The sequence below is a fragment of the Panthera onca genome, chromosome D3, assembly GCF_046562875.1.
Source record: "Panthera onca isolate mPanOnc1 chromosome D3, mPanOnc1 haplotype 2, whole genome shotgun sequence".
Lineage (NCBI taxonomy): Eukaryota > Metazoa > Chordata > Mammalia > Carnivora > Felidae > Panthera > Panthera onca.
Window position 1 is genome coordinate 4,771,917 of NC_138350.1, and position 26,813 is coordinate 4,798,729.

General features: G+C 46.5%; 2 protein-coding genes across 8 annotated transcripts in view; one reads left to right on the top strand and one right to left on the bottom strand.

Annotated features, from left to right (window-relative positions):
- Positions 1 to 20,215, bottom strand: part of ZNF664 (zinc finger protein 664) — a 44,017-nt gene extending 23,802 nt beyond the window's left edge. For 2 of the 7 annotated variants that reach the window (XM_078435922.2, XM_078435923.2), the window contains exons 1-3: positions 19,542 to 19,751; positions 18,781 to 18,920; positions 18,452 to 18,524 (exon numbers count right to left, since the gene is read on the bottom strand). The gene's annotated coding sequence lies outside the window, so the exon portion shown is untranslated. Of the gene's footprint in view, positions 1 to 17,549; positions 18,122 to 18,451; positions 18,525 to 18,780; positions 18,921 to 19,541; positions 19,752 to 20,099 lie in introns of those variants that run through there. The other 5 variants (XM_078435921.2, XM_078435925.2, XM_078435924.2 and 2 more) reach the window with 4 other exon arrangements.
- Positions 20,216 to 20,280: 65 nt separating this feature from the next.
- Positions 20,281 to 26,813, top strand: part of CCDC92 (coiled-coil domain containing 92) — a 29,715-nt gene continuing 23,182 nt past the window's right edge. Inside the window, exon 1 of the mRNA XM_060612084.3 lies at positions 20,281 to 20,394. The gene's annotated coding sequence lies outside the window, so the exon portion shown is untranslated. The remainder of the gene's footprint in view (positions 20,395 to 26,813) is intronic.

The following is a 26,813-nucleotide window of genomic DNA, read 5'->3' on the forward strand; positions in this document are numbered from 1 at the left end:
TGGGCACTAAGAGAGCCCCTTGACTATGATCCTTTCAGCTACTCATCCAGGATCTCCTGGGGAGGCCACCCTGTCCCCTTGACCACTTTCCTTACTTGCGGTCCCGAGAATGTCAGCTCCTCAGTTCCTTCTCCCCTCTTCTCTCCTAGCCCCTTATTCCTGCCTACCCTTCTGTAAGCCCCACACCCCAGAAGTCCCAGGTTCCCTGACCCCTCCCCTCACAAAGTTCAGCAGCTAATGATTTGGGCTCTCTGTTTTAATGAGATACAGGGAAGAGAACCGTTTTTACTCGGTCCCCAGGACAACTGCTTTTTGCAGGACCTGGTCTAATGACTCCTAGCGGAGAGAAGATAAAAGACAAAAGAAGCCATGTGTGACTTTTCTTTAACTGGAAAAGTACCACAGGGACTATGAAATTAGGTCCAAAGAAGGGCACCAAGAACTATGGAGGAAATGATGCCGGGTCTGCTTCTGAGGAGGAGGGTTACGTATGTCATTAAGGTGATAAAGGATGACACAGGTGCACATTCCCGGCTCCCCTTCAGCCACGTCCTCCCACAAAAATGACCTATGGAATGACACGGCTGGGTGGAGGCCCTGGCTCTGCCCCTTGCTATGTGATCATGTCCGATCTCAGACTGATCTGTAGAAAATACAAATAATGTCTACAACACTTTGCTGTGATAATTAAAGAAGATAATAAACGTGAAAGTACTTATCAAAGTGCCCACAGCACTGCTGAGGCTAAATAAATAGGAGTTTCCTTATTTCCCCTATTTTTAATTAGTGCATGACACATTCGTTCCCTTGCCAAGAACATCATTTCACAGGCAGAGGCTTCCTGAGACTAGAGGGCCCGCCTCCCTGTAATTAGGATTCCTCCTGTGTTCAAAGTCAAGCACTGCTCTCTTACCTCCGTGTCTGCCTCCTGCACCTCCCTGTTTCCTCCCAGCAGCTCTTCCCTCTTGGCCCTCGACTCATAAGACGGTTTTAAAACACATCTGACTTTAGTGACATTTCTCACAGTGTGGACGCATTCTTCCTGTTCTCCGACTCTGCACACAGAAACGCCAGAGTAACGGGACAGAATGCGATTTGCTTCCACGATGGCCCCTATGGAATACCACGTACATAGCATAAGTTTATCTTATCCATCTAGTCAATGTGTAACATATACGTGCATTAAGATCATACGGTTTGGTGGGTAGAACACTGGACTTGCAGGTAAGTCCGAAGTTCCAGTTCTTAATTGGACACTAACCAGCAGCGTGACCATAGGTCCTCTGGCCTCACAGGCTTCAGCAGACTCATCGGTAAAGTGTTAGCCATGTGGATGCTCCCTCTTCACCATCAAATGGTGGGGGTTACACGCTATTCTCAGGGAGGAGGGCACTAATAGGGGCACCTAAGGAAAGTGCTGTCTTTCCAGGACACAATGAGAACGTCTACTCTAAGTCCCGCGGAAGGTCAGCACAGGTACTCCCACCGGACTCCTCTGCCCCTCCCTGCCCCTCTCCTTTGGCTGCTTCTGATGGATCGGTCTTCCTCGAGGGTCCAGTCCTTCACAGCCAGCCAGGAATGACGCTGGCCCTGAGGACAAGCAGCAGCTGCCAGGCAGGAAAGTAGGCACAGGAGGCTCAGAAGGCTCGCGTGGGATGAGCTCGAATGCTCAGTGAGGATGAGTCCCTTTATTAAAACTTGCTTCCCCCCTGCCCTGTTGGAGTAGTAAGACCCAAAGGGACCAAATCCACATTCAGGCCCTGGAGAAAAAGGAACACAGACCGGGAAGCTCAAGCCCCCCTCGGGCAGAGGCAAGGAAGTGCCTGCAGGCCGCAGGGGGCCCAGCTGAGGCAACCAAAGAAGGACAAGGACACATGGGGCCTGAGAGGCTGCAAAAGGAATAAAACGTGGGTTTCGGCAGGACCGTCCCTGGTGACACCGGGAGTGGGAGTGTCACCGTAGCTTGGCAGAGTTGGGGATTTGGGATTCTAGCTATTTTTTTAAGTGCATTTTTTTTATTGTGGCAAAAAACACACAACAAAATTCACCACCTTAACCACTTCCAAGTGGACAGCTGAGCAGCATTAAGTATATTCACATGATCGCAAATCAGGTCTCGGGACATTGCAAACTGGAGCCTCGTTCCCCACCCCCCGAAAAGCAATCCTCTCCCGTCTCACATACCTAAGCAACCACCGGTCTACTTTCCGTCTCTCTGAGCCGGACCGCTGTAGAAATCCCAGATTCTGGCTCTTTTCAGACCTGAGTCACAACCCGTAACTTGCATTATCTGGCAAGCCAAAGTAACCACTTCGGGGGAAATCAGATTTATAAAGCAGGCTCACTGAGGAAGCATAAAGCACAAGCGCAGCTGACTTCTTACAGCTACAGAATCATACAAAAATAACAAGAACCCTAAAACGGGATGAGAGCTGGCAATCAGAATTCGGATGAGCATGGACAGAAATCCCCAACAGGGCCAGGGAATGGTTACAACAAACAAAGCAGAACTTCGTGGTGTTGAGGCTTTTTTACTTGGTGGGACTGGCCCTGGTGGGCAGTCAGCATTACTTCTGCAAACGTGTGCCATTAAAGATGAACGCCAAATTTAGCCAGTGGCCTCAAGCGAACACACCTTTGGGTTCTCCAGAGAAACATGCACAGGACTCAACTAGAAACGCCAAACACACGAACACTTGGTCATCAGCTAGGCCTGTGACCCTCCTTCCTGCTGCAGCACTCCACAGGCTAGATCCCAAGGAGGGCTCCTTCTCCCTACATTAGGGGTAACCCTCAACTTCAGACCGAAGTAAGTACCGGCACGTAGGGGAAACCAGTAAGATACTAGACCCGTATCTTGGGTCTTACCACCTGTAATAAAGAAGGCTGGCCGGGGGTAGCCCAGGCAGCACAGGAACACCGAGCCAGTAAGAGCTGAGACAAAGAACATCAACCACTCTACCAGGCTTCCACACAGGGCAGTTGCCTCAAAGTCAACTGAGCACGTGGGGAAAGAGAAGAGGGAGAGGTGGGTGGGCCCTTCCAGGCAGGAGCGGCCCCAGCCTTACCACTCAGGACAAGTTAGGTCAGGAAAGAAAAATACCACCCGTTATCTATGGGCTTAACCTTCTAACTGGGCACAATAACTAGGCCCACTGGGATAGAGACCACCGAAGTGCCCTTACCTGATCAAGTCGATTCTCTTCCTGTGGTAGAGAAATAAGGCCACGGGTGGGAGAAGCCCAGAAGCTGGGAAGCCAGCCTCAAGCCGCAGCAGAAGACAAGCAACCGTACGGCCTCACCCTCGGTGTCCCGAGGCCAACAGCTATTGACAAGGGTTCTCCCTTCTCTTGCTTCCCAGCTGTGCATGGAAGCAACGAAAAAGTTTATTACGTATGTGAACCACAGAGATCCAGACTGCACGTTCCACTGGACTATTCCGGCTTTCAGCAGTGACCAAATAAAGATGAACAAATACCTATCCTCATCTTGAGCTGAAGTGGGGGTCGGGGTCGGGGGCGGGGGAGGGGAACGATCATTAAAAAAAATTATCACAGAAGTGAAGGAAAAAAATAAAACAAAGGAAAAAATGCTTAGCTGGAAACACAATGGCTCTCAGAATCAAGTTTGCGCAGACACGGATATAAAACCATAATCCCAGGGTGAGAAGGCTTTCAGAAAATCGTATTTCAGGAGAAGGGTGTTGTTGTTCAGGCTTTGGGGAAAACGCCAAAAACTCACGAAGTAACAAACTCCACTTAAAAACAGGTAGTACCTGGGGTGCCTGGGTGGCGCAGTCGGTTAAGCGTCCGACTTCAGCCAGGTCACGATCTCACGGTCCGTGAGTTCGAGCCCCGCGTCAGGCTCCGGGCTGACGGCTCGGAGCCTGGAGCCTGTTTCCGATTCTGTGTCTCCCTCTCTCTCTGCCCCTCCCCCGTTCATGCTCTGTCTCTCTCTGTCCCAGAAATAAATAAAAAACGTTGAAAAAAAAAAAATTAAAAAAAAAAAAACAGGTAGTACCTCCTCAGTGAAGGCAGGAGCAGTGGGGGAGAAAAACAAGATGGCGTCAGATTTCTGGTGCAGAGGCCTCCCAAGAGAATGGGGGAGAGTGGCACGGCAGAGTGAGATTTTACTAACCAATGGTTCACATGAAAAGACGTCACACCCCAGAGGGACAAAGAACTCGGACGGGTCAAAGGTGTTTCTACGGTCTTTAGAACTAAGGAAGGTGTTCAAGGTCTAGGGAACGCAAAGCCAGACAGAGAGGCAAGAGTTTAGTGAAAACCAAGGAGGCCGGCAGATCTTCCTCCTCACTGAGCCCAAAGGGCACATGCTTCGAAAAAACTCCAGAGACAGCTTTGGTTTGGAAAAGCTTGAGGGGGATTTTCCAGCTAGGAAAAATGGTGAAACAAGGGGAAAACGTGCCACAGTGACAAGAGTAAAAACCCCAAGACACTCCAGAAGAGGAGACAGTGGAGGGCCCACAGTGGATGGCTCAAGAGCCACCAAAGCCTTAGGATCCTGCTGGGTTGGAGAAAGGCAAAAGAAAAGTAGAAGGTCCGTATTATGGAAAATTTAGGATCACAAAGTTTTTTTAAGAACTGGCTCAGAGTACAGAGTTCCCATATTATGTATGGAATTTATATACATGGGATTCGAGCATATAGGATCAAAGAGAAGCTGGGAAAACCTGAGAAACCCTAAAAAGGAAAATCCAGACAGTCTGTACAAGTTCACTCCAAGATGCTATAGTTAGCCTCCTGACAGGAATTTATCCAAACTGAATTTTAGGTTCACAGAGACTGGATGTGAGTGACTGGAAGGGCTGGAACCTTAGTGGGTCTAAAATCGGCACTGGCTTTTCACCGTTCTGCAGACAGGGGAGCACTGAAGGGGCACAGACTGGAGCCAGGTTGAGCAGGCTGGTGCCCTGGCTTTACCACACGCTAGCTGTGGGACCTTCACCTAAGAGGTAAAGAATGCAATCAGTAGAGATAATAAAGGCAGCTGACCTTGTAAGGTAATCTTATGAGGTAGTTTAAGAACTAAATATGTTAACGCATAAGTACGGAGAAAAGTACCTGGACATTTTTAAGGGCCCACCAAAGATCAACTGTTACTATTGTTATTTTATTTGTCCCACCTACTGCCCACCCCCAAGACTCTGTAACTGCTGAGAGCAGTCTGGGTGTAGACTTCAGTGTGGGGAACATCACTTTCGCTTCGGAACTCTGATGACGTATTAAGGCACTTAGGTATCAAACTGCTGCCTTGTTGACATTCAGATGCAACACTCAGTTCTAAATCTCATGCATGTGGGGATGGTGCTAAGTTACTGTATGTCTCCATAGCTCCCCAGATCCTTGGGGGAAAGGAAATATGTGAAGACACGAGGTTAGAATTACCAACTCTGCTAACAGCTATCTGAAGTAGCTGTATCAATTTCAGCAGAAATCACTAACAGGAGAAACAAAATCCTGCAGATGACCCTGAGTGACCCTGTAATGTCGAAGACTGAAAAAAAGAGGAAGAAAATGGGAAAGTGAAAATGCTTTCAATACATTTAGGGATTTTAGTTTTTCTATGGGAACAAAGGGTGACTTAGAACAAAGGCTGTTAACAGGGCTTTGAAGGGCAGGAATACATTCGGGAGAATTTCAAATTGTTTTGGGATTAGGCCAGGTTTTTCTTCCTTACTGAACTACACATGCCAATCACGGGGCCTACGAGCCTACAAATTCTGCTAATGGGAAGGGCCTCAGCTTTAAGGGAAGGCCCAGGCTGCCATGGACCACAGGACAACTCCTTTTCACCTCACCATGGCTTCTAAACCAAGTGCAGACACCTGACCCAAGACCTTAACAGTGACCTCTGATGTGGCTTATAACAACAAAAGCAACAACAAAGTCTGATTCCAACCTCTCTCTTTCTCAGGAAGCTAACTACTGAGAATGAGGTGATTAGCCGGGAGAGATCCATGTGAAAGGTCACGATGTACAAAGGACCTAGAGAAGCTATGAGGATCACAGCAAACCAAAGTCAGGAGGAAACAGAATCTCTATAAGGCAGAGAAAAGACAGACGCGGAAAGGAAAAAGAATAAGCCAGAGGCAGCAAGAGGAAAAAGACACAAAAGCAAAGAGAGCCGCCCTGCGAGACCCTACTGTCCATGGAAAGACTGGGGCTCATCTCCAGCTGCCTGAGCTCCTGAGGTTTCTCTGGTCCCGGTGCATCCTTGCACCACATTTTGCAAAAGGGTCTGAGTAGCTCTCTGCTCCTTACGACAAAAAACAGCTAACTTGAAACAGTTACTTCAGCTCCCCTGAGGATGGCGTTTGCCCAGGAGGCAGTTTGGTGCCTCCAACAGATTCCTGGCAGGTCCACCCTGTCAGACGTGCCCAGACATCCCAGCAGAACAGGGGTGGCTCAGCCCTTAGGCACCCTCAGCACAGTCCCAGGGCCTATGAGCATCTCAAGGGCCTATGAAGATGCCAAGACCTGAGAAAAACATTTATTGCATGCGAAATATGAGAAAAAATCATAACACCAGAGTCAATCAATGTTTAACGTCCGTCCACTACTAGTCAAACGAAGCTTAACACACAGCTTTGCCTATGGTAATTTCATGTGGGACGTGGGTACACTTTTAATGTCGGCTCCACGACACGGCAAAGGCCGCTGGAAAGAAGTGCAGGGAGGCCTTCCGAGGTCTACAAGCCAGTCCCCCAGCAGCAGACACGTCTGGGCTGAAGCTGGCACCTGCCCAACCGACCCCTTGGATACGCTGATGCGAAGTATCATGCCTCACCACTCGAAACTGAGCACTCTAAGTTAGAAATCGACCCCTACCTCCCAAATGTAAACATACTATCAGTTCAGCACTGCTGGTAGTAGGAGTCTATTATCTTTTCTTAATGACGTATTTCACAAAACTGAAGCCAAACAACCTCCATTAGCCATCCTACTGGTTTTTCCAAAATGAAGGAAAAAACGTTATACCTGACTGCAAATGGTCCTGCACATTTAAAGGATTTAACTGTTGACGCTTTTCGGAATAATACATAAAAACTTAGTCACGTTTACTCTGCTTTCCCTGGGCAAGAGCCCCCTCAAATGTCACAAATAGACCTAAACATTCTCTTCCATTTAGTCAGATTCCCAATTTGTTCTCAAATCTATTTTTCTAACAGGAGGTGGCACAGAAGTTACACAAAATTTCAATCTTATGAAAGCAAAAAAGCCAACGTGAGACTTCTCCAGGCATTGTGCCCGTGGCTGTAACCGGCCACACACAGACAAGCCCCCGTCTGCCCTCCGGAGCGCCTCGGCCCGCCTCACTGTGGCCAACTGGCTCTCGTCACTTTCGGTGCCCCACCTCCCCACACCCCCACACCTCCGTCTCTACTCCCACGCACCCTCTCCCTCTCCACCCACGCCCTCGGACTACACCACTTCCGCAAGACCGCTCTCAAAGCGGCGGTCTCCCTGTAAGGCCGCCAGGCCATTCCTCACAGTTCACGGATTCCTGGCTCCTACAAGTCTTCGTGGTCAATTCTGGCACTTGTTCACCTCCCCGCAGCCCTGCTGAGGGCACAGACCGGTTCTTTCAGTGCTGGGGCTAAACACAAGTATCCTCCAAAGGTGTGTCCGGACTATTCTTTAGCTCAACCCCTGGCCTGGCTTCAATGAGAACCATCTCTGTGACAATTCCACCTTCTCTTGTAACCAGTCTCATCTTCTTACTTTTATTCCCCACTGCCTACACGAGTATTTCCCTATCTTCCCACAACGAACTGAAAATCATTCGCCATCTCCCGAGTCCCTGTCAAAGACAACATTCTCCCTCAACAACATCCCAGACTAGTCACTCTAAAGCCAGCTCTCTTCTCCTCCTCCCAATCCCCACACGTCTTTCAACTCTGTCTTCCCTCCGCTTGTTTTTCCTTCAGCATTTAAATGCAATGCAAGTTTCTTCTATCATAAGGAAAACCAGTATTTAATCCTATCCCTTCTTTAGCTGCCATACCTTCTCTCTCTCTCCTCCATTTCCCTATAGAGGCTCTTAAAAACTTATTTTCCTGATTTCTACAGCTTTACTTCCCATTCATTCTCCAACCACCACCACACCACTCAAGTTCCTCTTGGCCAAACCCAAGGGCATCTGTAATTCTTTATCTTGCCGAACACCACCAACCACATTCTCTGTCTTCTCCTCTCGCCACATAACCCTCCTTCTCAGTCTGCCTGGAAAGCCTCTGTTCCTCCGTAAGTACTAGTATTCCCCTGTATTCCACCTCACCTCTCCTCTGCTCCCGATTTACATCCACCCCAGTTCAACCATCTAGACCACTGGTTCTTGACTGGGGTAGTTTAAAAAACAAAAAACCTTTTTCGGAGTCTATGTTTTAACTGTCCATAATGCCTCAAGAGGGCACTCAAACACCTGCTCAGAAACCTTCATGGATACTTACACTAAGGTATTAGAACCTGAAGTGAATTTCACAGTAAGTTACTACCTAACTAGATGCCAAGCATCATATAGATTTGTACAACCTGCAAGTTTCCTGATTCTAATTGTGAGTCTGGGGGCTTATCACAAGGTCCTAATCCTTTCATAACATAGCTGGTTAACAGGGAAACCTGACACATTTGCTAGCCGATGCCAAGTACTATGAATCCGTGAAATATTCTTAAATCCTATCGAGCTTAATCCCACGTGTTTGAAATGGACACCTAAAAATAATTTTGAAAGCCAGAGGGACATCAATGGAGTTTACTCACAGAAAAAAAAAAGGTTCAGATTATTTCTATGAACAGTTTTATCATTTGCCTAAGAGGCAGAATTTATAATTTTTGGGAGAGAGGTTTGCTCTGCCTACGACAAGGGCCAAAAGATCTGTCACAAAGCATTGGAAGGCACTGCAAAATAAGATGTGGAAATAAGCTATGATTATTTTATGAACTTGTGGGATATGAAAAATAAATGAGCTCTAGAATAGCTTTACTGAATTTCTTATAACGTGGCAGCTGACACAAGAGACACGGCAAAATCCAGAGTTAGAATAAAGGTATAGAAATGCTTTAGCGTTAGAAAAGCAACACAAATTAGTGCTTTTTAAAATAAGCTTTCAATGCTGCTGATACAACTCCAAAGTTAAATGTCATTTTTTAAGACTCTCTCTTCCTCCAATTTCTGTACAAATGATCACGGACCACAGCCAGTGGTTATGCATCTTGTAAGTATTCTTCCAGGACTAGCTGTGGTAATTCTTTAAACCTCGGCTATATGACTTCAATTTGCCAAACTCAGTTTCACTCCTTTCCCCTTCGTAACACCTTGGAGCCACGAACGACGACCGCTCTCACACATCCCTGGAACTTCCTCCTCAGCTGCCAGGACTCTGCTCTCTCACGAGCACCCCCGCACCCGCTGCCCACCCAGCCCCCCAGGCTCAGGCACGCAGCGAGGCAGATCTCCCCTGGGCCCGCAACGGTGCAATGAAGCCCTGGAATCTCTTCCCTGAGCATTTAGAATTGGGAGGCGGAAAGGCAGGGTCTATGAAGCCAACTGGCAGGGGTTACAGACTCAGGACAAAGGCAGAGAGACAGTAGCCGCGTGGACTCCCGTCGACTTTCCAAACACTGGTGGGCCCCAGCTGAAGAAACCACCTTGGATCCCATGGAGGCCTCCTCAGAAATCCGCCGTCAATTAAGCCATTTCAATGGGTTTACTGGGTTGATTTCTTTCAACCACCAAATGGTCTCTAAGACATCCTCCTTCCTCTCCAATAAATTCTTTTGCAGGCACATTCTCCCTTACCTTTTCCTTTAATGTGCCCATGCTGCGGCTCTGCTTTGAGCTTCTTCTCATTCTGCCCCACGTGTTCTCACCCATCCAGTGGCTTCCATACCAGCCACATGGCAAGCACACCGTGAGTGATTCTCAGATCTCTTTCTACACTTCTGCTGTAGACTAAATGTTTGTGCCCCCCCCCCCACCCCCCCACCAAATTCGTATCTTGAAACTCAATACCCAACGTGATAGTATTAGGGGTGAGGCCTCTGGAAGGTGACTGGGTCATGAGGGTGGGGCCCTCAGGAGATTACTCCCCTTTTATAAAAGAGACCCCAGAAAGCTCTCTTACCTCCTCTGCCGTGCAAGGACACAGGGAGAAGATGACCACCTATGAATGAGGAAGCGGGCCTCAGCAGACACTGAATCTGCCAGACCTTGATCTTGGACCTCCGCTTCCAGAACTGAGAGAAATGAACGTCTACTGTTTTATCCACCCGATCTATGGTGGTTGTTATAGGAGCCCCAATGGACTGCAACAACTCCTAATGGTGAGGTGGGCACTACCCTGCCCAAGTCCCGGCCTGTCCCTATGCGGAAGGGACCAGTTTGTCAACATCGACAGAAAATCACTCCAAGTAGTCAGGAGTACCAACAGGAGCACCAACACTCTTCAGAGAAACCACCACCGGCTCAGAGAGGCAGAGTCTAGTCCAAAAGACAACTACAATATTATCCAAAGTTAGCGTCATGCAGTCTTAAATAACTCCACGTAAAAGGTATCAACCGTCCAGTCTTAAGCTAGACAGACATTCCTTAATCTTAAACAACTTATAAATGTAGAATTATACTCCAAGAAAAACCTGCCACATAAACACTGATTTTAGTAACAGACTTGTGCACGGTGCCCACTCACTCCTATAACAAAGAGTACATCTGCAGCATAAAAGCATCTTCAGAAGAACTACACGTCTGTCCTGTAAGCCTTCTACACTCAGCACGTCCAAAACTCAATCTGTCATCTCCTCACCAAAGCAACTGCATTCTCAACTACAGGAAATGGGCCCACCAGCCCCTCAGCTGCCCGAGCCAGAAACCTGGTTATCAGCCACCCTCCTTCCTCTCATGAAGTCCTGTCCACTCGATCTCCTCTCTACCTCCTGAATATATTCCCCATTCCACCTATGCCGTCTCGGCTGTATTTGTGCCACGGTCATCTTCTCCTACAAAAAGCCTCCAGCCTTGCCTCCTTCTAATCCATTGTCCATCACAAGGTAATCTTTCTAAGGTGTAAAATTGGGGGTGGGGGTGCTGCCTGGTGGCTCAGTCAGTTGAGCGTCTGACTTGATTCTGGCTCGGGTCAGCATCTCCCAGTCCTAAGATCAAGCCCCACATCGGGCTCCATGCTGGACGTGAGGCGTGCTTAGGATTCCTTCTCTCTCCCTCTGCCCCTCCCCTGCTCACATGTGCGTGTACACACTGCCTCTCTCAAAAAGTAAATAAAATAAAATAAAATAAAATAAAATAAAATAAAATGTGTAAAATGGGTTGCTAGTACCCTGCTTAAAGTTCTTCAAAGGGCCCCAGTAACTTTCAGCGTAATTTCCAAATTTATTCGTAAGGTTTTTAAACTTTGAACAACGTCAGCTCCTACTTACCTCTTGGTTCGTCTCTCACCGCTGCCCACTCCAATTCTGGTTCCCCTCACACCAAGTCTCTTCAAACTCCTCAGGCCTTGTTTGCTACTATGCCTTGACTACTACCCTCTTCTCCCCACACTTCTTACCTCCAGGCTGTAACACTAGCTGTTCCCTTCATTTACCTTCGAGCTCACCTTAGACATCACTTTTCCTAGGAAGCAGTGGATTATGTGCGATGTCTTCCCATGTGCTCCCAGAGCCCTTCCATGTCCTGTAATCTATCTCCTCTTACCACACTTGAATTTGTCCACTAAAGCACATGTTACTCCACATCCACACTACCCACTGCAGGGCCACAATTACACTTGATAAGGGGATGAATCCATGTGCCTTGATGGTGACCTTTGCAGCCTCACGCATAACGCATCTCCCCCCTCCCCCGCGCCGGCACCCAGGGCTCCACTCTGCTGACCCGTTCACAGGCCCTGCACAATAGCCATGCTCTTGGTGCTTCTGCCTATGGTCCAGCTGGCTGGACCTCCTCATCCTGAAAGACTCCATTAAATGCAACTTGCTCTGTGACCGGATCCGTGTGTTTGAAACACAGCGAGTTAACATGAAAAGAAATCCCGTGGCCCATGTTTAAGTTTCTGAATTTATTCTACAGATATAAAATTAGAAATGAGATCTATTTTTATTGTGCAAATTATATTGCTAGAAGCAATTTGCCTCCAAATGCCGAAAGCAACAAAATTCATTCAAATTTATTCCAAACGCATCACTCAAAAATGTTCAGATATTAGTTTTTAGAGTACATTTTAGAGTATGCTTTAATATAGGATAGGGCTTACCTATTTCTAAAAATGCACATACCTATTAACCATACAACTAACATATGTCCCGTATATAATGTACTTTTAAAAAGTAAATATTCCATTATAAATCTAATAAATATAAACTTGGAAAATATAAGTAAAAAATTGTAAATCACCCAACATCCTACCACCTAAAGTCCATCATTTTTAAGATTTTCATCTAATTTCTTTTAGACATCTTTCTATCATAGGTTTTTGAGGAGGGTTGTTGGGATTTTTTATTAAGAGTACGAATCATGTCATGTATGCAATTTTGTATCCTGCTTTTCTCCCACTTAACACTGTCACAGGCATTTTAATACTCATACATTGTCCACTGGATGTACCACAACTTAATCATTCTGCAAATGCACCCTAAATAATAATTCTATGACACACATCTTTTGTTCTCTATCTAAAAATATGCCCTTGACGGTTCTTATATCAAGGAATATGAATACTCTGAAGGCTTTGATACGTATAGCCATTGTAACATAATAGGACACTTTCACCGCATCCTAAGTACTAGGTATTGTCATTTCTTAGTCTAAATTTAGGCCTTCGTTAAATTGTAAGTGAGAAATTGTAACATCCTAATTACAAAAGTAAATACTCATTATAAAAAAAATTCAAACAATGCAAACACACGTGAAATAAAAGTCTCTCCTCTGCTTTTCCCTCAAAAGTAGTCACAGTTAAATATATTTTCCATGTATCCTTCTAGACCTTTTCCTGTTTTTATTTAGAACACACACACGTATGAATATATTTTGTTACCTTACCAAAAAATGGAATTAAATTTGCCTTTTTGGCTCAATAATATATCCTAGGCATCCACCCAGGCTATGTCGATGCATACAAACCTACCTCTCTTTTTAAAAGTTACAGAACGTTCCATAGTATAGAGGCACCAAAATTTCCATTTTTTATTATAAATGACGCTGCAATTGACTTCGTTCATATTAACCTGTGTTCTCTTACGAGAATATTACAGATCCCTTGAGGTGTATCTGCTAGATCAAAGCATGTTTTTTTTAAATTTTTATAGCTTCTGTCAAATTGTTTTTTTAAAAAGGTAGATCCAATTTTGCATTGCCAACAAAGTATTAGGTACCTTTTTCTCCACACCTTCAAATATCTTTTTAATTTTTGCAGATTAGCCCCCAGTGGAAACAAATTTAATTGTTTCATTTTGTTTTTTAACATTTATTTATTTTTGAGAGGCACAGAGAGACAGTGTGGGAACGGGTGAGGGGCAAAGAGGGATATACAGAAAACAAGCAGGCTCCAGGCTCTGAGCTGTCAGCACAGAGCCCGACGTGGACCTTGAACTCAGGAGCAGCTGAGATCATGACCTGAGCCAAAGTCGGATGCTTAACAAAGCTACCCAGGCACCCCAATCTAGTTGTTTTAATTTTCATTTCCCTAATCACAAGTGATGCTGAAATCCTTTCTCTGAGAACTATTCTATGCTCCAATCATTTAATTGTTCATTCTGTTACTCTTTACCTCTCTGTACACATTACAAGCTTTTTTCCCAGGCTATCGCCTTGTAAATGTCTTTTGTCACACACAAATATCAACTTCGATAATGATTAAATTTATTAAAATTTTCCTTACGATTTTGGGTCTTGGTCTTGCCTAAATGTCTACAAAAAACAAATCGTATCTTCTATAATACATCCTCCAACATAATTCCCTTTATTTTCTTCTAAAAACTTTACAGTTTTTTTGTTCTCGAGAGTTTTTTTTGTTTGTTTGTTTTAGAGAGAGCGCATATATGCACATACTCAAGCAGGGGAGAGAAGCAGAGATGGGGAGAGAATCCTAAGCAGGCTCCACAGTCAGCATGGAGCCCAATGCAGGATTTGATTCCACAACCCTGGGATCACAACCTGAGCCGAAACCAAGAGTTGGGATGCTCAACTGACTGAACCACCCAAGCTCCCCTTGAATTAGTTCTTTACATAAAATTCATTTTGAATATGGGGAAGTAAAATCTTTCTTCCCAAACAGTCACTTATCCTTACACAATATAATGAACAATCATTTCCCAACCGTGTCAAAATACCAACTTTATTCTACTCTAAATTCCTATACAGAAATAGGTCCTATTACTGGATTCTACTTTGCTCTATGTAGCAACCTGCCTATTCCTGCACTCAGCATTTATATTACTGCAGCATTACAGCATGTTTTGATATCTGGTATGGCAAATCCTCTATCACTATTTTTCCATTTAAAACATTTCTTGGCCATTCTAGAACATTTACTCCTCCAGATGAATTTTAGAAGCAACTTATCAAGTGTCCAGAAGTAATTCTCACTGGAATTTCACGTGAAACTACATTAAAATTACAGTGTAACTTCTAGAGTATTTCAGTGTTTACAACGATGCTTTCCCCTCCAATAACATGTAATGTTTGTCCGTTTATTTAGGTTAGCTTTTCAGTTGCTTAGGTAAAGATTTTTCTTCATAAAGTTTTTGTGCATTTATCTTTAAGCATCTTCTGGTTTTGTTGCTCTTGAGAATAAAATCTAACTTTTCTGTATGACTAATGACAAACTATTTGATTGTTAGTGACAGTACACATCTTTCCACATCTTTAACAAATTATCCAGTGAACTGTCTGTCCACATCCTGTAACCACTTGTGTGTGGACTTATATTATTTTCCTCATTGATCCATGTGAGTTCTTTACATGCTGAAGGTATTAAGTCTTCACTTATGTTTGTCACAAATATTTTCCTACTTTGTGGTTTGGCTTCTAATCCTAGGGTTTTGTTTTCCTTCTCTTCTTATGTAAGTTTTAAATTTTTTGTAGTCTAATCCACTGATCTTTAACTACTAACAGATCTGAGTGGCCCAGAGTTACCAGGATCCAGACCTCTTTCCCTCACACCTGCACGGCAGATATTTTCTTCACTTAGAAGATTCTAGTTCAGGGGCGCCTGGGTGGCTCAGTCGGGTACGCGGTTAAGTGTTCAACTTCAGCTCAGGTCATGATCGTGAGATCTGCTGTCGACACACAACCAGCTTCGGATCCTCTGTCCCCACCTCCTCTCTGCCCCTCCCCTGCTCGCTATCTCTCTCTCAAAAGTAAACATTAAAAAAATCCTTGAGTCTTCAAAAAAAAAAAAAAAAAAGATTCTAGTTCAAGTCTGTTTGATTGATTACAAAGTCTTTGCCCACCTCAGCATACAGAACCCTCTTTTCCAGATGTTTAATATCTACTCTCACATTTTCTTTATGATTTAGGGGGCATTCATGATGATTTATCATTTACTATACACTCCCATGTGTATTTGGGGGGTGCTGGATAGATTCCAGTGACCCGTACAGATATTATAAAGCCAGCAGGACACCGTTTAGAACGTGGCTCTATAACACATTTAATATCAGAGAGAACTTGTCCCACCTCATTACTCATAATTATTCTGTCCAGTTTATCCCAAAATGGATAGTTCTATAATGTTTAAACATCACATCCAGGAATACAGCCTACTTTTTCATTTAAGACATTCTCTCATATCTTTCAGGATATTTATGGTCTCCTCTGTGTAGACTGCACTTATCTTTATAAGGCTGTACTTACATGTTTTACGTTATTTCGTTGCATTGTGATCAGAGCCTGTTTGGGGTTTTTTGTTGTTGTTTTTTGTCTTTTCCATTTTAGTTTCTGCCCGGTTATTTTTGGTATTCAGAAAGCTATAAATTTTATATATGCATTGTGTACCCAGTCACTTCCTCAATTTTTGTCTGATAGTTTTTTGTCATTCTCATTTTTGCAGCTGATAGCATCTACAAATACTTCTTTTCATTTTGGATCCTTCCCTCACTCTTATTCCATGCATTACTGCTTTGATAAAACTTATAAACAGCTGTTAAATAATATCCTGATTTTTAATTTGACTCTAATACCTTTCTATTAAATACAACGTGGATAACTAGTTTCATTTCTATGTATACTTTAGCATTAAAAAGTGCCTACTTCTTGAAAATAAGAAATAAGGATTTTTTAAATCAAACTATCTATTTGCCCATAGTTTAGTGGCCGTTTGAATTCACTGTGAACTCCAAGGGAAAGATCACCTCTCTTCCAGACAGACTTCTAAAATGGCCAGCCTCGTCTCCCGGACTTCCACTCTGCCCACCACCTCCACATTCTGCATGTAGCAGCTGGAGTGGCTGTTTAAAAATGCAGATCTGATTATGTCATTCCCCTGCTTCAACCCCAACCCTTGCAACGGTTTCCCATTTCACTCAGAATCAAATAAAACATCCTTAACCTGTCCTACAAGACCCTACATGATCTGGCCCCCTGCCTAGCCACGCTTCCCCCTCACCCACCAGAATCCATCCACAAGCCATTCTTTCAGTTCCTGGAATGGGCAAAGCTCTCTCCCCCTTCAGGGCCTTCCCACATGCCATTCCCCTGCCTGGAAAATTATCCCCCACTTCACTCTACACTAACACCTACTCACCCTTCAGATCTCAGCTCAAATCTTATTTTTGCAAAGAAGTCTTTCCCGGGCCTTCTTTCCACCATCCAAAATGTGTTCCCCTTTTTATATACACTCTCTCGTAACCGGTACTACCCAACTTTCCTGACGGGTACCACCACTGGTGATTGTACGTGCAGTTGTGTGGTTGTTTACTCTCTGGTTCCCTCCACCCCCACAGATTATAACCTCCAAGAGAACAGGAACAAATTGATTTTGCTGGCCACATTGCAAGCATTCATACGTATCTGAATGAAATAAAAATACCTACAAAACCCCTCACTGTATTTCTCGCATCTTAAAATAATACCCACCACGTCACTGAATCAATATTTAAACGGTTAAAACTCTGATACTGCCTGCAAATTCAGTTAGAATACATTTTACCCCAAGGACGTAAAAGCTAACCTGAATCTGATGCCGCCACGGGAAAATACATACACAAATCTGTATCAGTAGGAAAGAAGTTTTGTTTTGCGTAGTGTTGTTTGCTGATACTTTATTCACAGTCAACTAATGTATGTGTCTTATCTCTTAGAGCATGTACAACACTAGGAAAAATATGCTCTGTCAAATACTCTTCAAGCAGTCTAACAGGTTAACGGTACTTGATAAAAAAAATTACAGCAAAAATCACAAAGAGCACTCAGAGTTGGTGATCTCTGGAACAGACACAGCCGGTCAAAAAAGACGTACACCGCGTTGCAAATAAAAAAATCCTTTTGGATCACAAAAGCTAATAAAATCAGCATTTACATACCAGTTTACATCCCGCAAAGGACTTTCACACGCATCATGTCACTGAACTGTGAGCAGACCCAGCAGGTATTAGCATTTATAGAAAAGGAACCGGAGGCTTAGAGTGACTGTCCTCCTCAAGGTCACAAGACTTGAAAGTAGTAGAGTCATGATTATACTGGGGGAGGGGCCGAGGTCCCACATGTAAATTTCTTAACCAAAGAGAACTTCCATCCTAAAGGCCTCCTCTCTGTAATTAGTGCAGCTCTGTGCTCCCTTCGCTAAAATTTCATTGCACCAGAGAACCACCGCCAGAAGAGCTCTTTTAAATAAAGTTAAAATTGAAATGGCCATCAATCTGGGAAACGGCTAAATAAACTATGGTGTACCCAAACTACGGAACGTGATGCGGCAGCTCTTACAAACGAGTTAACATGCCCGATGCTGAAACCGGAAGATAAGAGTCCACCAGTCCTCGCTAAAACAAAGATAATACGAGTACACACGCGGAAACACATTTGAAAAGATCTAGAAGGATACACACCGAACATAAAAGAGTTATCATCTCTGGAGACAGGGACCGGTAGTGACCATGTCTGTGTTATTTCCATTTTTACAAAGAAAATGCATTGCTTTACTTATTTAAAAAAAAAAAAAAAAAAATTTTTTTTTTTTAAATTTAAATTAACCTGTGGGCTAAACAGAAAGGTCACTCTTCTGCTCTAAAAGCTATGCCTCCATAAAGGAAGTAGGGGCCTCTCTAAAAGAGAAGACCAAAAAATATAAACGAAAAAAACGGTCCCATCCTGTTCAAACAAGAAACTGTCTAAACGTCACAGAACGCTCGTTTAAAAAAAAAAAAAAAAAAAAAAAAAAGCAGTAACTTAAAATTATTATTATTATTATTTTTTTTTTTTTTAGTACCTGGTCTCCTTTGTTGCAGCAAGACAACCAACAAACAAACTAGCAACGGGAAAGAGTACAGAGCGGGCTCCTCCTAGAGAGATTGGAGTCGTTAGAGTTCGGCAAGGAAGGGCTCACAAAGGAGCCGAGTTTCGAGGGAAATGAGAGGTGACTTGGCAGAGAGATGTGGGCAGATGAATCCGGATGGGAAAATGTCTGGGAGGTGGAGATACGGAGTTAATCAGGAGCAGGGGCCAGTGAGCACACGGAAGTCAAGTCCTGAAAGAGGAGAGGATTCCTTCGGAGGTGGGAGCCGAGAGGGAGCTCGGCTGCGCGGCCATCCGCTTTACCTGGGTGAGAATCCGGCCCTTGTCGTGGTCAAACAATGGAGGAGGCGTCCAGCGGCAGCGGCGATCTGCGCAGGGGGCGCGAAGGCTTCCTCATCACCTGGGCGGGGGGCTCGGCCGGCTCTGCTGGGACGCAGGGCGCTCTAAAAACACACACACGCGCACACACACACACACACAGCATCACACCACGCAGCCGGGCTTCTCGGCGCCGCAGCCCGGCTCCCCGAGCCCTCGGCGCGGCCATTACCGCCTCTCCGGGGACCCGCCTGGAAAGGCTCCAAGGCGCGGCTCCACGGGCTTCGTAAGCGGTCTCGCTCCCCCTTCCCTCGGCTCCGACAACAATGGAGCCCGGCTCGGGAGTCCGGCTCCCGCGGGGCCTCCGCCCGGCCTCGCCCCTGCCGCTGCCCAGCCCTCGCCGCGCACCCCGGCCGCCATCTGTGACCCCCCGCTCCCCGCTGCCGGCGCCGCGGGGCCCGCGCCGGCCCGCCGAGGCCCCGCGGCCAGGCCGCCCTCCGCGGGGCCTGCCCGGTGGCCGCCGCGCCGCCCGGTTGCGGGGGGTGGGGGGTGGGGGCGCTCTGACCTTTCCTACCGACGCCCAGGGGCCGGCCCCGGCCCGAGGCCCGTCCTAAGTGATGGGTTGTTTTTCTTTTCTTTAACCCACTCATCCTCCCTCCGAGCCGGAGCCCGCTCCCCTTCCGCCCCCCGCCCCCGCCTCGTCCCCGAAAAGAAATAGACTGCAGCCCGGCCGCCCGACAACTCACTCCAAGTGAGGGGTTGAAGCGCCCCAGGCCGCGGGCTCCGCGCACCCACCCTCCCTCTCCTCAAGGGACACCTCACAGGTGCGCCTCCGAGCCGCGCGCGCGCGCTCCGCACACCCAGACGCCTCCGGGGGACAGCGCGCGTGCGCACGCACGGGGCCGACGAGCCCCGGGGGAGCGGGGGCCGCACGCATGCGCGCCGTCCGGCCCTCGCCCCGGCAACCCCCCTCGCCTCCGCCCCCGTCGGCCGCCCGCGCGCGCGCCCTCCCCCCCCCCCCCCATCCCAGGCTGGTCCCGGGTACCCACCCCCGCAACCCCGGCCCTGCGCGCGCGCTCCCGCTCGCCCGCTCGCTCCTCCTTCCCCGCCCCACCCGGGCCCGCGTTACCCTGGGCAACCGCAGTGCGGCCGCACCTGAGCTCTGCGCCTGCGTCCCGCCGGCCAGACCCTCCCTGCCCCTCGGTCCCGTGCCCTGCCCCACCACAGCTGGGGGAGCGGGGCATCGTCCCCTCCCCGCGAAGTGACTACCGAGCGGCCGCCCCCGCCCTGCCCCGCAGACAGACCCGCCGCCGCGCCGGCGCCTCAGCCGTCCGCCCGGTCAGCGCGGCCTGGCCTCGCCGCCCCGGCCCCCGCTCCCGGCGTGCACCGCGGCGAGCGCTCGGGTGGGAGCCGGCGAGATGCGTTCGGCGGGCGGCGCCCACTGACCTCCCTCGGCCGCCCGGCCGGGGCAGGGCCGAAGCCGGGAGCCAGCCCCGCCCGCCGCCCCGCCCATGGGCCGCCAGCCCCCGCAGCCGCCCGCCGGGAGGACCGCGCCGAGGGGGGGAGCCGCCTGAAGGACCGCGACGGCCGCGCCCGCAGGTGAGGCGGGGCCCGAGGTGTGACCGAGTGCAGCCCCGCTCACCTGGCGGTACCTCTGGGGAGGCTCGGCGGGCGCCGGCGGGGGGCGGGGGCACCTGTCCGGACGGGAATTTATTTAGACTGTTTTAAAAGCCCTCGCTGCAGGGGGAGGGGGTCCTCCCGTCTCACCCCCAGGACTCGCCGACGGGGAAGGGTGTCCCCTTGCGGAAACAACTCGGGGGGGGGGGGGGCCGGGGGACGTGCGGGAGACACGAAAAGGCGGAGAGGAGGGCAGAAATGAAGCGCAGCGACCCCCGCGCCGGCTGCCTGCGGCGTCTTGCAGCCCGTTATGGGGAGGGGGACGCCTTTGCCAGGGCTCCAGTCCAGGCTGCGGACCGTCTGCACCGCGCACCCGAGCCAGTGCGACGGGGCAGGAGCGGCCGGCCCAGGGGCCGCTCCTGCCGGCCTCGGGGTGGGATTGTGGGGTGAGGGATCCGCATTGCAGGTGCACCGGGAGCGCCCGAGGGCCTGGCCCTGCTTTGTCTGGGAGGCTGTGGGGAGGAGGCCGTCTGAATCCACATCGCCTTTTTAATGCGTTTTAACACACTGTGGACGTTAGAGACCCTCCCCGATGAGTTAGATTGTCTCTCTTTCTGATAACCCTTGACGTAAGTATCTACCTTACAGCCCTTTTCTGGGGCTTTGACGTGGGCTGTAGATTACCCCGAATAACGATTTGCTTGTAATTCCTGAAATTGAGCGTAATGCTAATATGCAGTAGAGCTCCAGGCTTGACTACAGAGCTGCCGTCGGCTGCAGTGAGTGACTCTAGTCGATCTGACTTACGTGTTCCTGCTGACCTGTGTTATTTAATTTCAAGCTTTGATAGTTAGCAGGATGATCTATTCCAATAACGAAAGTGGGGTGACCTAAGAGGAGATCTAATCGGGCTCCGTAATTTAGGTTGCAGTAATAGGTCTCATTGCAAAACACAAGCTCCGCGACCGTGGTACTTTATCATATTACGCATTTCCAGAAACCTACCTGTAAGAGTGTTAAAGCTAGAATTGCTGGGTTCTCTTTTAAGATTTTTAGGTTTGAGACTTCTATAAAGAGCATTGTTATTGTTTTATTAAATGGGGGCTTTTTTTTTTTTTTTTTTTTTACATCGCCAAGAATTTGTCCGCATTTTTCTTGCTGTTGAATTGTAAGGAAAAAGATGCTCACGTTTAAAGTGACTTTTATCCCCAAAGAGGCTTTGAATTTATGTATTTCTTTTGGCTAAATGTTCATCTTACACGAAATATTTTTTGGAAAAGGTTTTAAGACTTGTGAGATCTATACAAGTGTGTATATGTGGGTCTACATATATATACACACACTACTGAAACACCTTAAAATGAAATAGTTTTGTTTCTCTGCATCATGTTATAATTACTCAGTAAGTTTAGTTTACGTTTACAGTCCAAAGTACAAAACAGTTATTTGTGTGTATCCGATTTTTATTGTGGTACATGTAAACACATCAATCTAACAGGTCTCTTGGAAAATATCGTTAATTCTTATATAAAAAAGCAAACAAATGAATCCCTTTACTGGCGACGGAAGATCATTTGGGTTCTTAACTCTTTCATCTGCGATTCCTTGGATAAGTTCATTTTCATGCCATTACTTAAGCGGCAGAGGGCATTCGCGACAATACTGATGTTAACAACGTTGATGCTTTTAAGAAATGCTGATAAAGCGTTTTCTCCTATTGCTAACAAGAAAAGATACAGGCCTTTTTCTTCTGCCCGGAACAAGGTCAGTCAAAAAGTTCCTGATACACAGTGGGCACACATTTTTTTAACGAAGACTAATTATATGTACTGAATTGGACATCCTTAAAGGTCATCGCCTAGGTGCCTTTATGGGCTTCACATGCCGAAGCTGCATTAAATGTTGGACTCGGGTTGACATTCCAGACCAGTTAGGTAGGCGCTACCTTAATGACATCAATTTTCACATCTCCACCTTTGATGTTTAAACCTGCAGAAAGGTTTGGGCAGACAAGTGAATGTGCCCTAATCGTCTTCAGATATTTAAGGTCTGTCGTGCAGCAAAGGGATCGTATGTTCTATTTAGAGTAATTCCCAAGTACACAAGCGACTGAGGAGTACTTATAGGAAGACAGATTTCACCTGGACATAAAAGCCAACGTTGCTTATGGTTAGAACCTCCAGCTGTGGAAAGAAGGGGCTTCTCCTTCCCCGCAGAGTTTCCACATAAGCTGGTTCCCCAACCGGGTGTGGGAGAGGCCGCCTGGCGGAGGGGGGGAGCAGGGGGTCTGGGGATTCCAGAGGCAGTGGATTGAAGGGCTGTGTGGCTCATTTTTCATGTTTTTGTGCTGCCTTTGCAGCTGTGGGCGTAACGAGTCCCCAGAACGTCCCTGAGCCTTTGGAAGGTTCTACTGGGGTGGAGGCCAATCTGGTATCGGAGGTGATTGTGGTCCTCCTTAGCCTGTGTGTGGGGCTTTACAGGTAATAAGACGCTCTCACATTCAGAAGACTTTTAAAAGACTCTTTTTAATTATACGTGATTTGTATTTCTTCCTTCGGCTTTTATTTTCTATAACAAACATTTAATTAAGGGAAAATTACCCATTTCTCTAAAGACAAGCAGAAGAGGTTTGTTTTTTTTTTTTTTTCCTTTAAAGCTCTTTTTAAAAAACGGGATGATGTCAGGCATTCTTGTCAGAGTCAGCAGGTTGTGAAGGTGAATAGATTTTCTTCTTAGCTGAAATTATTTTTCTAAAAGATACTGATTAAGGGCTGATTCTTGTGCTTGCTCTGCATTTTAGTTCATGTTTATTTCATTACTCAAACATGACTCAAATTTCACAGCAAAAAAAATCCAGTCATATCCACCTACAGGAAGTTGCACTGGACATTCTTCCAGTATGTCTGTGTTGTTTTTTAAATATATGTTGGCAGCTGAAGGTAAAACACAGCTGAGGAGAAATAGAATTAGAATGTACTGAAAAGATTAGGTGAATTTGAGCTTTGTGTTTGAAAAAGAAAAAGATGTGTCCTATTTGTGCTAAGCCAATCCTGGGGATGATGATCTATCAACAATATGGATGATGATCTACCCATAATAAAGAAGAGGCTATTGGTTGTCAATAGCGATCCACATATTAAGTGGGTTGGTGGGGCCAGGACTCTGTCTGTGGCCAAGGAGCAGAGCAGAGCAGAGCTTCCTGTGAATACCAGCGTACCCGAGCGAATGTTCTCTGCGCCAGGATTTAGGTGGAGCGTTATGGTCACGAGGCCGATTGAGTTAAACCGGCGTCTGACCTCTCTGGTTGAGGAAGAAGTTAGAGGGAGAAACAATTCTGAATTAATGTATGCATGTGCTTAACCTTTCAAAAAAAAAAAAAAAACAACCTTTTAAAAATAGTTTCCTTCCTTAGCAGATGAGTTTGTCTCATGCTTTTTGTGCCTGTTTATCCACCAGCTGAATTTGGGTATGATAATTTAAGACAAAGACTCGAACTTTGAACATGAAATACGTTATTTATCTATGCTTTATGCATGAAAGCATGCGTGAAGGGAAAAGAGAAGCATATCAAGTTCTCTGGCCAACCAGAGAACTTTCTACTTTTGAAAAAAAGTACTTTTTCTACTTTCTACTTTTGAAAAAAGTACTTTTTCTACTTTCTACTTTTGAAAAAAAAAAATCACAGATGCCACTTTAAATATTACAACTAAGACAACAAATTATCAAGTAAGGCAGCCAGTTAGAAAACAGCCTTTTTAGAGGTCAAAGGTTGCATTTTAGAGCTCCTCCCCACAGTCGCTGAAGCCTCACACAGCTAAGAACTTAGAAAACAGGGGAGTTTGTATATTTCATGCAGGTCTCCACACTTGGAGGGCAGAGTAAGATACACCTCTTTGTGATTCTTCCCAGTTGACCACTTTATCAGAAATCACTTTCTGAAGGGAGAAGTGTCTGCTCTTCTGTAGCTGTAAAGGAAGTAGGAATATGTTTTCTCCTTCTGTCGAGATTCCTTCCACAAGCCCAATTCTCAACACTGAGCAGTGGAACTCCTTTGCTTAGGACCAAACAAAAGAGCAAGGCTGAGATGCTTAAAGCCGCCAATAAGGGAGAGAAAAAAGACAGACGAGCACTTGTAATGGAATTTGAGGCATATGGGACTCTGCCGCTATAATTGTTCTCTTTGTTGCCTCCTTGATGACACTTGAGATATGAAATTTAGACCTGCGTAAGATCCACTACTTCTCTTCGGGTTTCCTTCCCAACCTGTTTTAAATTCACCCTGTGCCATTTCCCTTTACTATACAGGTAAGAGGGTTTATGAGATGTCCTTTTAAGCCCAATTTCTTATGGAACGTGGCCTAAGTATTGCTGTACGATTCTGTTTTTCTTGAAATCGCACATTTCACCTGGCAGTGAGTGGCTTTATACCCTGTAAGGGCTACTTATTTAGTGCAATGCAGAGAGTATTCATAAAAACACTAGTTCCCCAAGTTACAGTTCCACCACCGGGCAACACAATAACCCGAGGTCACCGTATTTTTCTCTTCGCTCCTATTCTGGTGTTCTCAGCATAAGCAAGTAGAGGCGGTTAGGCTCAGGCCACACCCCGGACAGTGAAGAGGGCTCCTTTAACTCTTCTCTCTCCCGGCCATCACACCTGTCAACCCAGGCGAAAGACACCGTGTTACTTCCTCTCCAGTGGCTTGTGGCATGTGGGAGCTGATCCAGTTTTTGGAAATGCTTTGTTTTCCACATTGATAAGAAAGATGGAGAGAGGTGGTTTGGTTTTTCACTTTTGTGTTCCCGCAGACAAGTGTATAGCAGGGGCTGTTAGGTATGGCCTGTTCTTCTCCAGGAGGGTCAGTCTTTGTCTTCAGCAGTGAATCGTCTTTATCTTTCGGTTCCGTCCCGGTGACCAGACCAGAAAGTTGAGGCGGTGAGGTGCTTGCTCACTGATATGCCCTATTGCACTGCACCAGGGGAGAGACGAACACGGTCTTGTCTGATAGGGAGAAAGGATATGTAATCCTCCTCGGCCTCCGTGCTGCATAGGGTTTCAAGTTGTAGAATTCGTTCCCGTCAAGAAAGCGGTCAAGTCAGTTTTTGACAGAAGGAGTTTTATCAGTATTAGCGATGCTACGGTATTAGTACCTGGGTCGGAGACAAAGCCAAACCTTGTTGAAGGCAAAGGTTATTTTTTTTAGGAAGAAATAAAATAAAAATCTAAGTTGGAACAAGTAAAGCCAGAGATGAGAGCTTTTTGGAGACAAGTGGGTTGAATGCGCTCTGTGTGGAGGTGTTCTCCGGTCTCATCCATGGTTGTAGGTTGGAACTCAGAGCAGTTTGGGGCAATCGTTGGCTAATTCTAGAACAACGCACTGAATTCTGCCCACCAGCAGGCTGTGGTTAGAGTGCCTTTCAAAGGAAGTTTGGGACGCTACCAAGACCTTCCTGTGCAGGTTATCACCACATGTCTGAAGTTCAACCAGGAAGCAGATTACCCATCCCTGGCCTTGAAGGAACATTGAGTGCAGTTAGAAAGCGTTAGACAGTGGAGCCACTGTCTTCCTAGCTGAGTTGCTGTGCGTCCCTGGTTGGTAGCAGTAACCTGCAGAACTTCCAAGTCTCTACAGGAAAGCCAAAGTGATATCATGGACTGATGAACCCCGATATAAGTGAACCTGGTCACCTAGGCTTCCGGCACCTGCAACTGAAGCACGTGGGCACCTTCATCCACGCTGCCCGCCAGTAGGACCCTGCGTCATCTAGCACACTAATGTTATGCCTTTGGGCGGTAACCCAAAGTCTTATGAGCCCACTCCATTTTTTAGGTGAAGGCCCTGGATTTTTGTGTGTTAAAAGTCTCATATTCATTATCCATACGTAGGACATCTATCTAGCCACTTGCATCCAGTTTCTGCAAAATCTTGCCAGATTATTTTTCTCAGTTTCATCGTGAATGAATGAGTGTGTAGGGCGTGATAGAACATTTTTTTATACTCTGACCTGTGAATTGTGGTGTCCTGTTAACAGACACACTTAATGTGCCAAGTTTCTGGACATAGACTATTTCAGAAGTCCTTTTGGCAGTCATTGTGACAGCCTTTGTATGTGGGTATCGTCTACATCTGGTGAAATTGCTAAAATGTTTACATTAAAACCGTTTTCATTTGAACAAAACGAATTTGAATATATGCTTACAAATGCCATCCACCCCAAAGGGGTAGAGAAGCCACCCTCTTTGCATTTATGGTTCTTGTCTCCCACCCCTACAATGTGAGCCTGACAAATAGGACGGCTCATAAAATACTCTTGAGCTACAGTGGAAAATTTGGAGCATACCGTTCATGTCTAATTATCCCTGGCATCCTCTCCCGTGTATGTACCAGGCTATGGGGCAC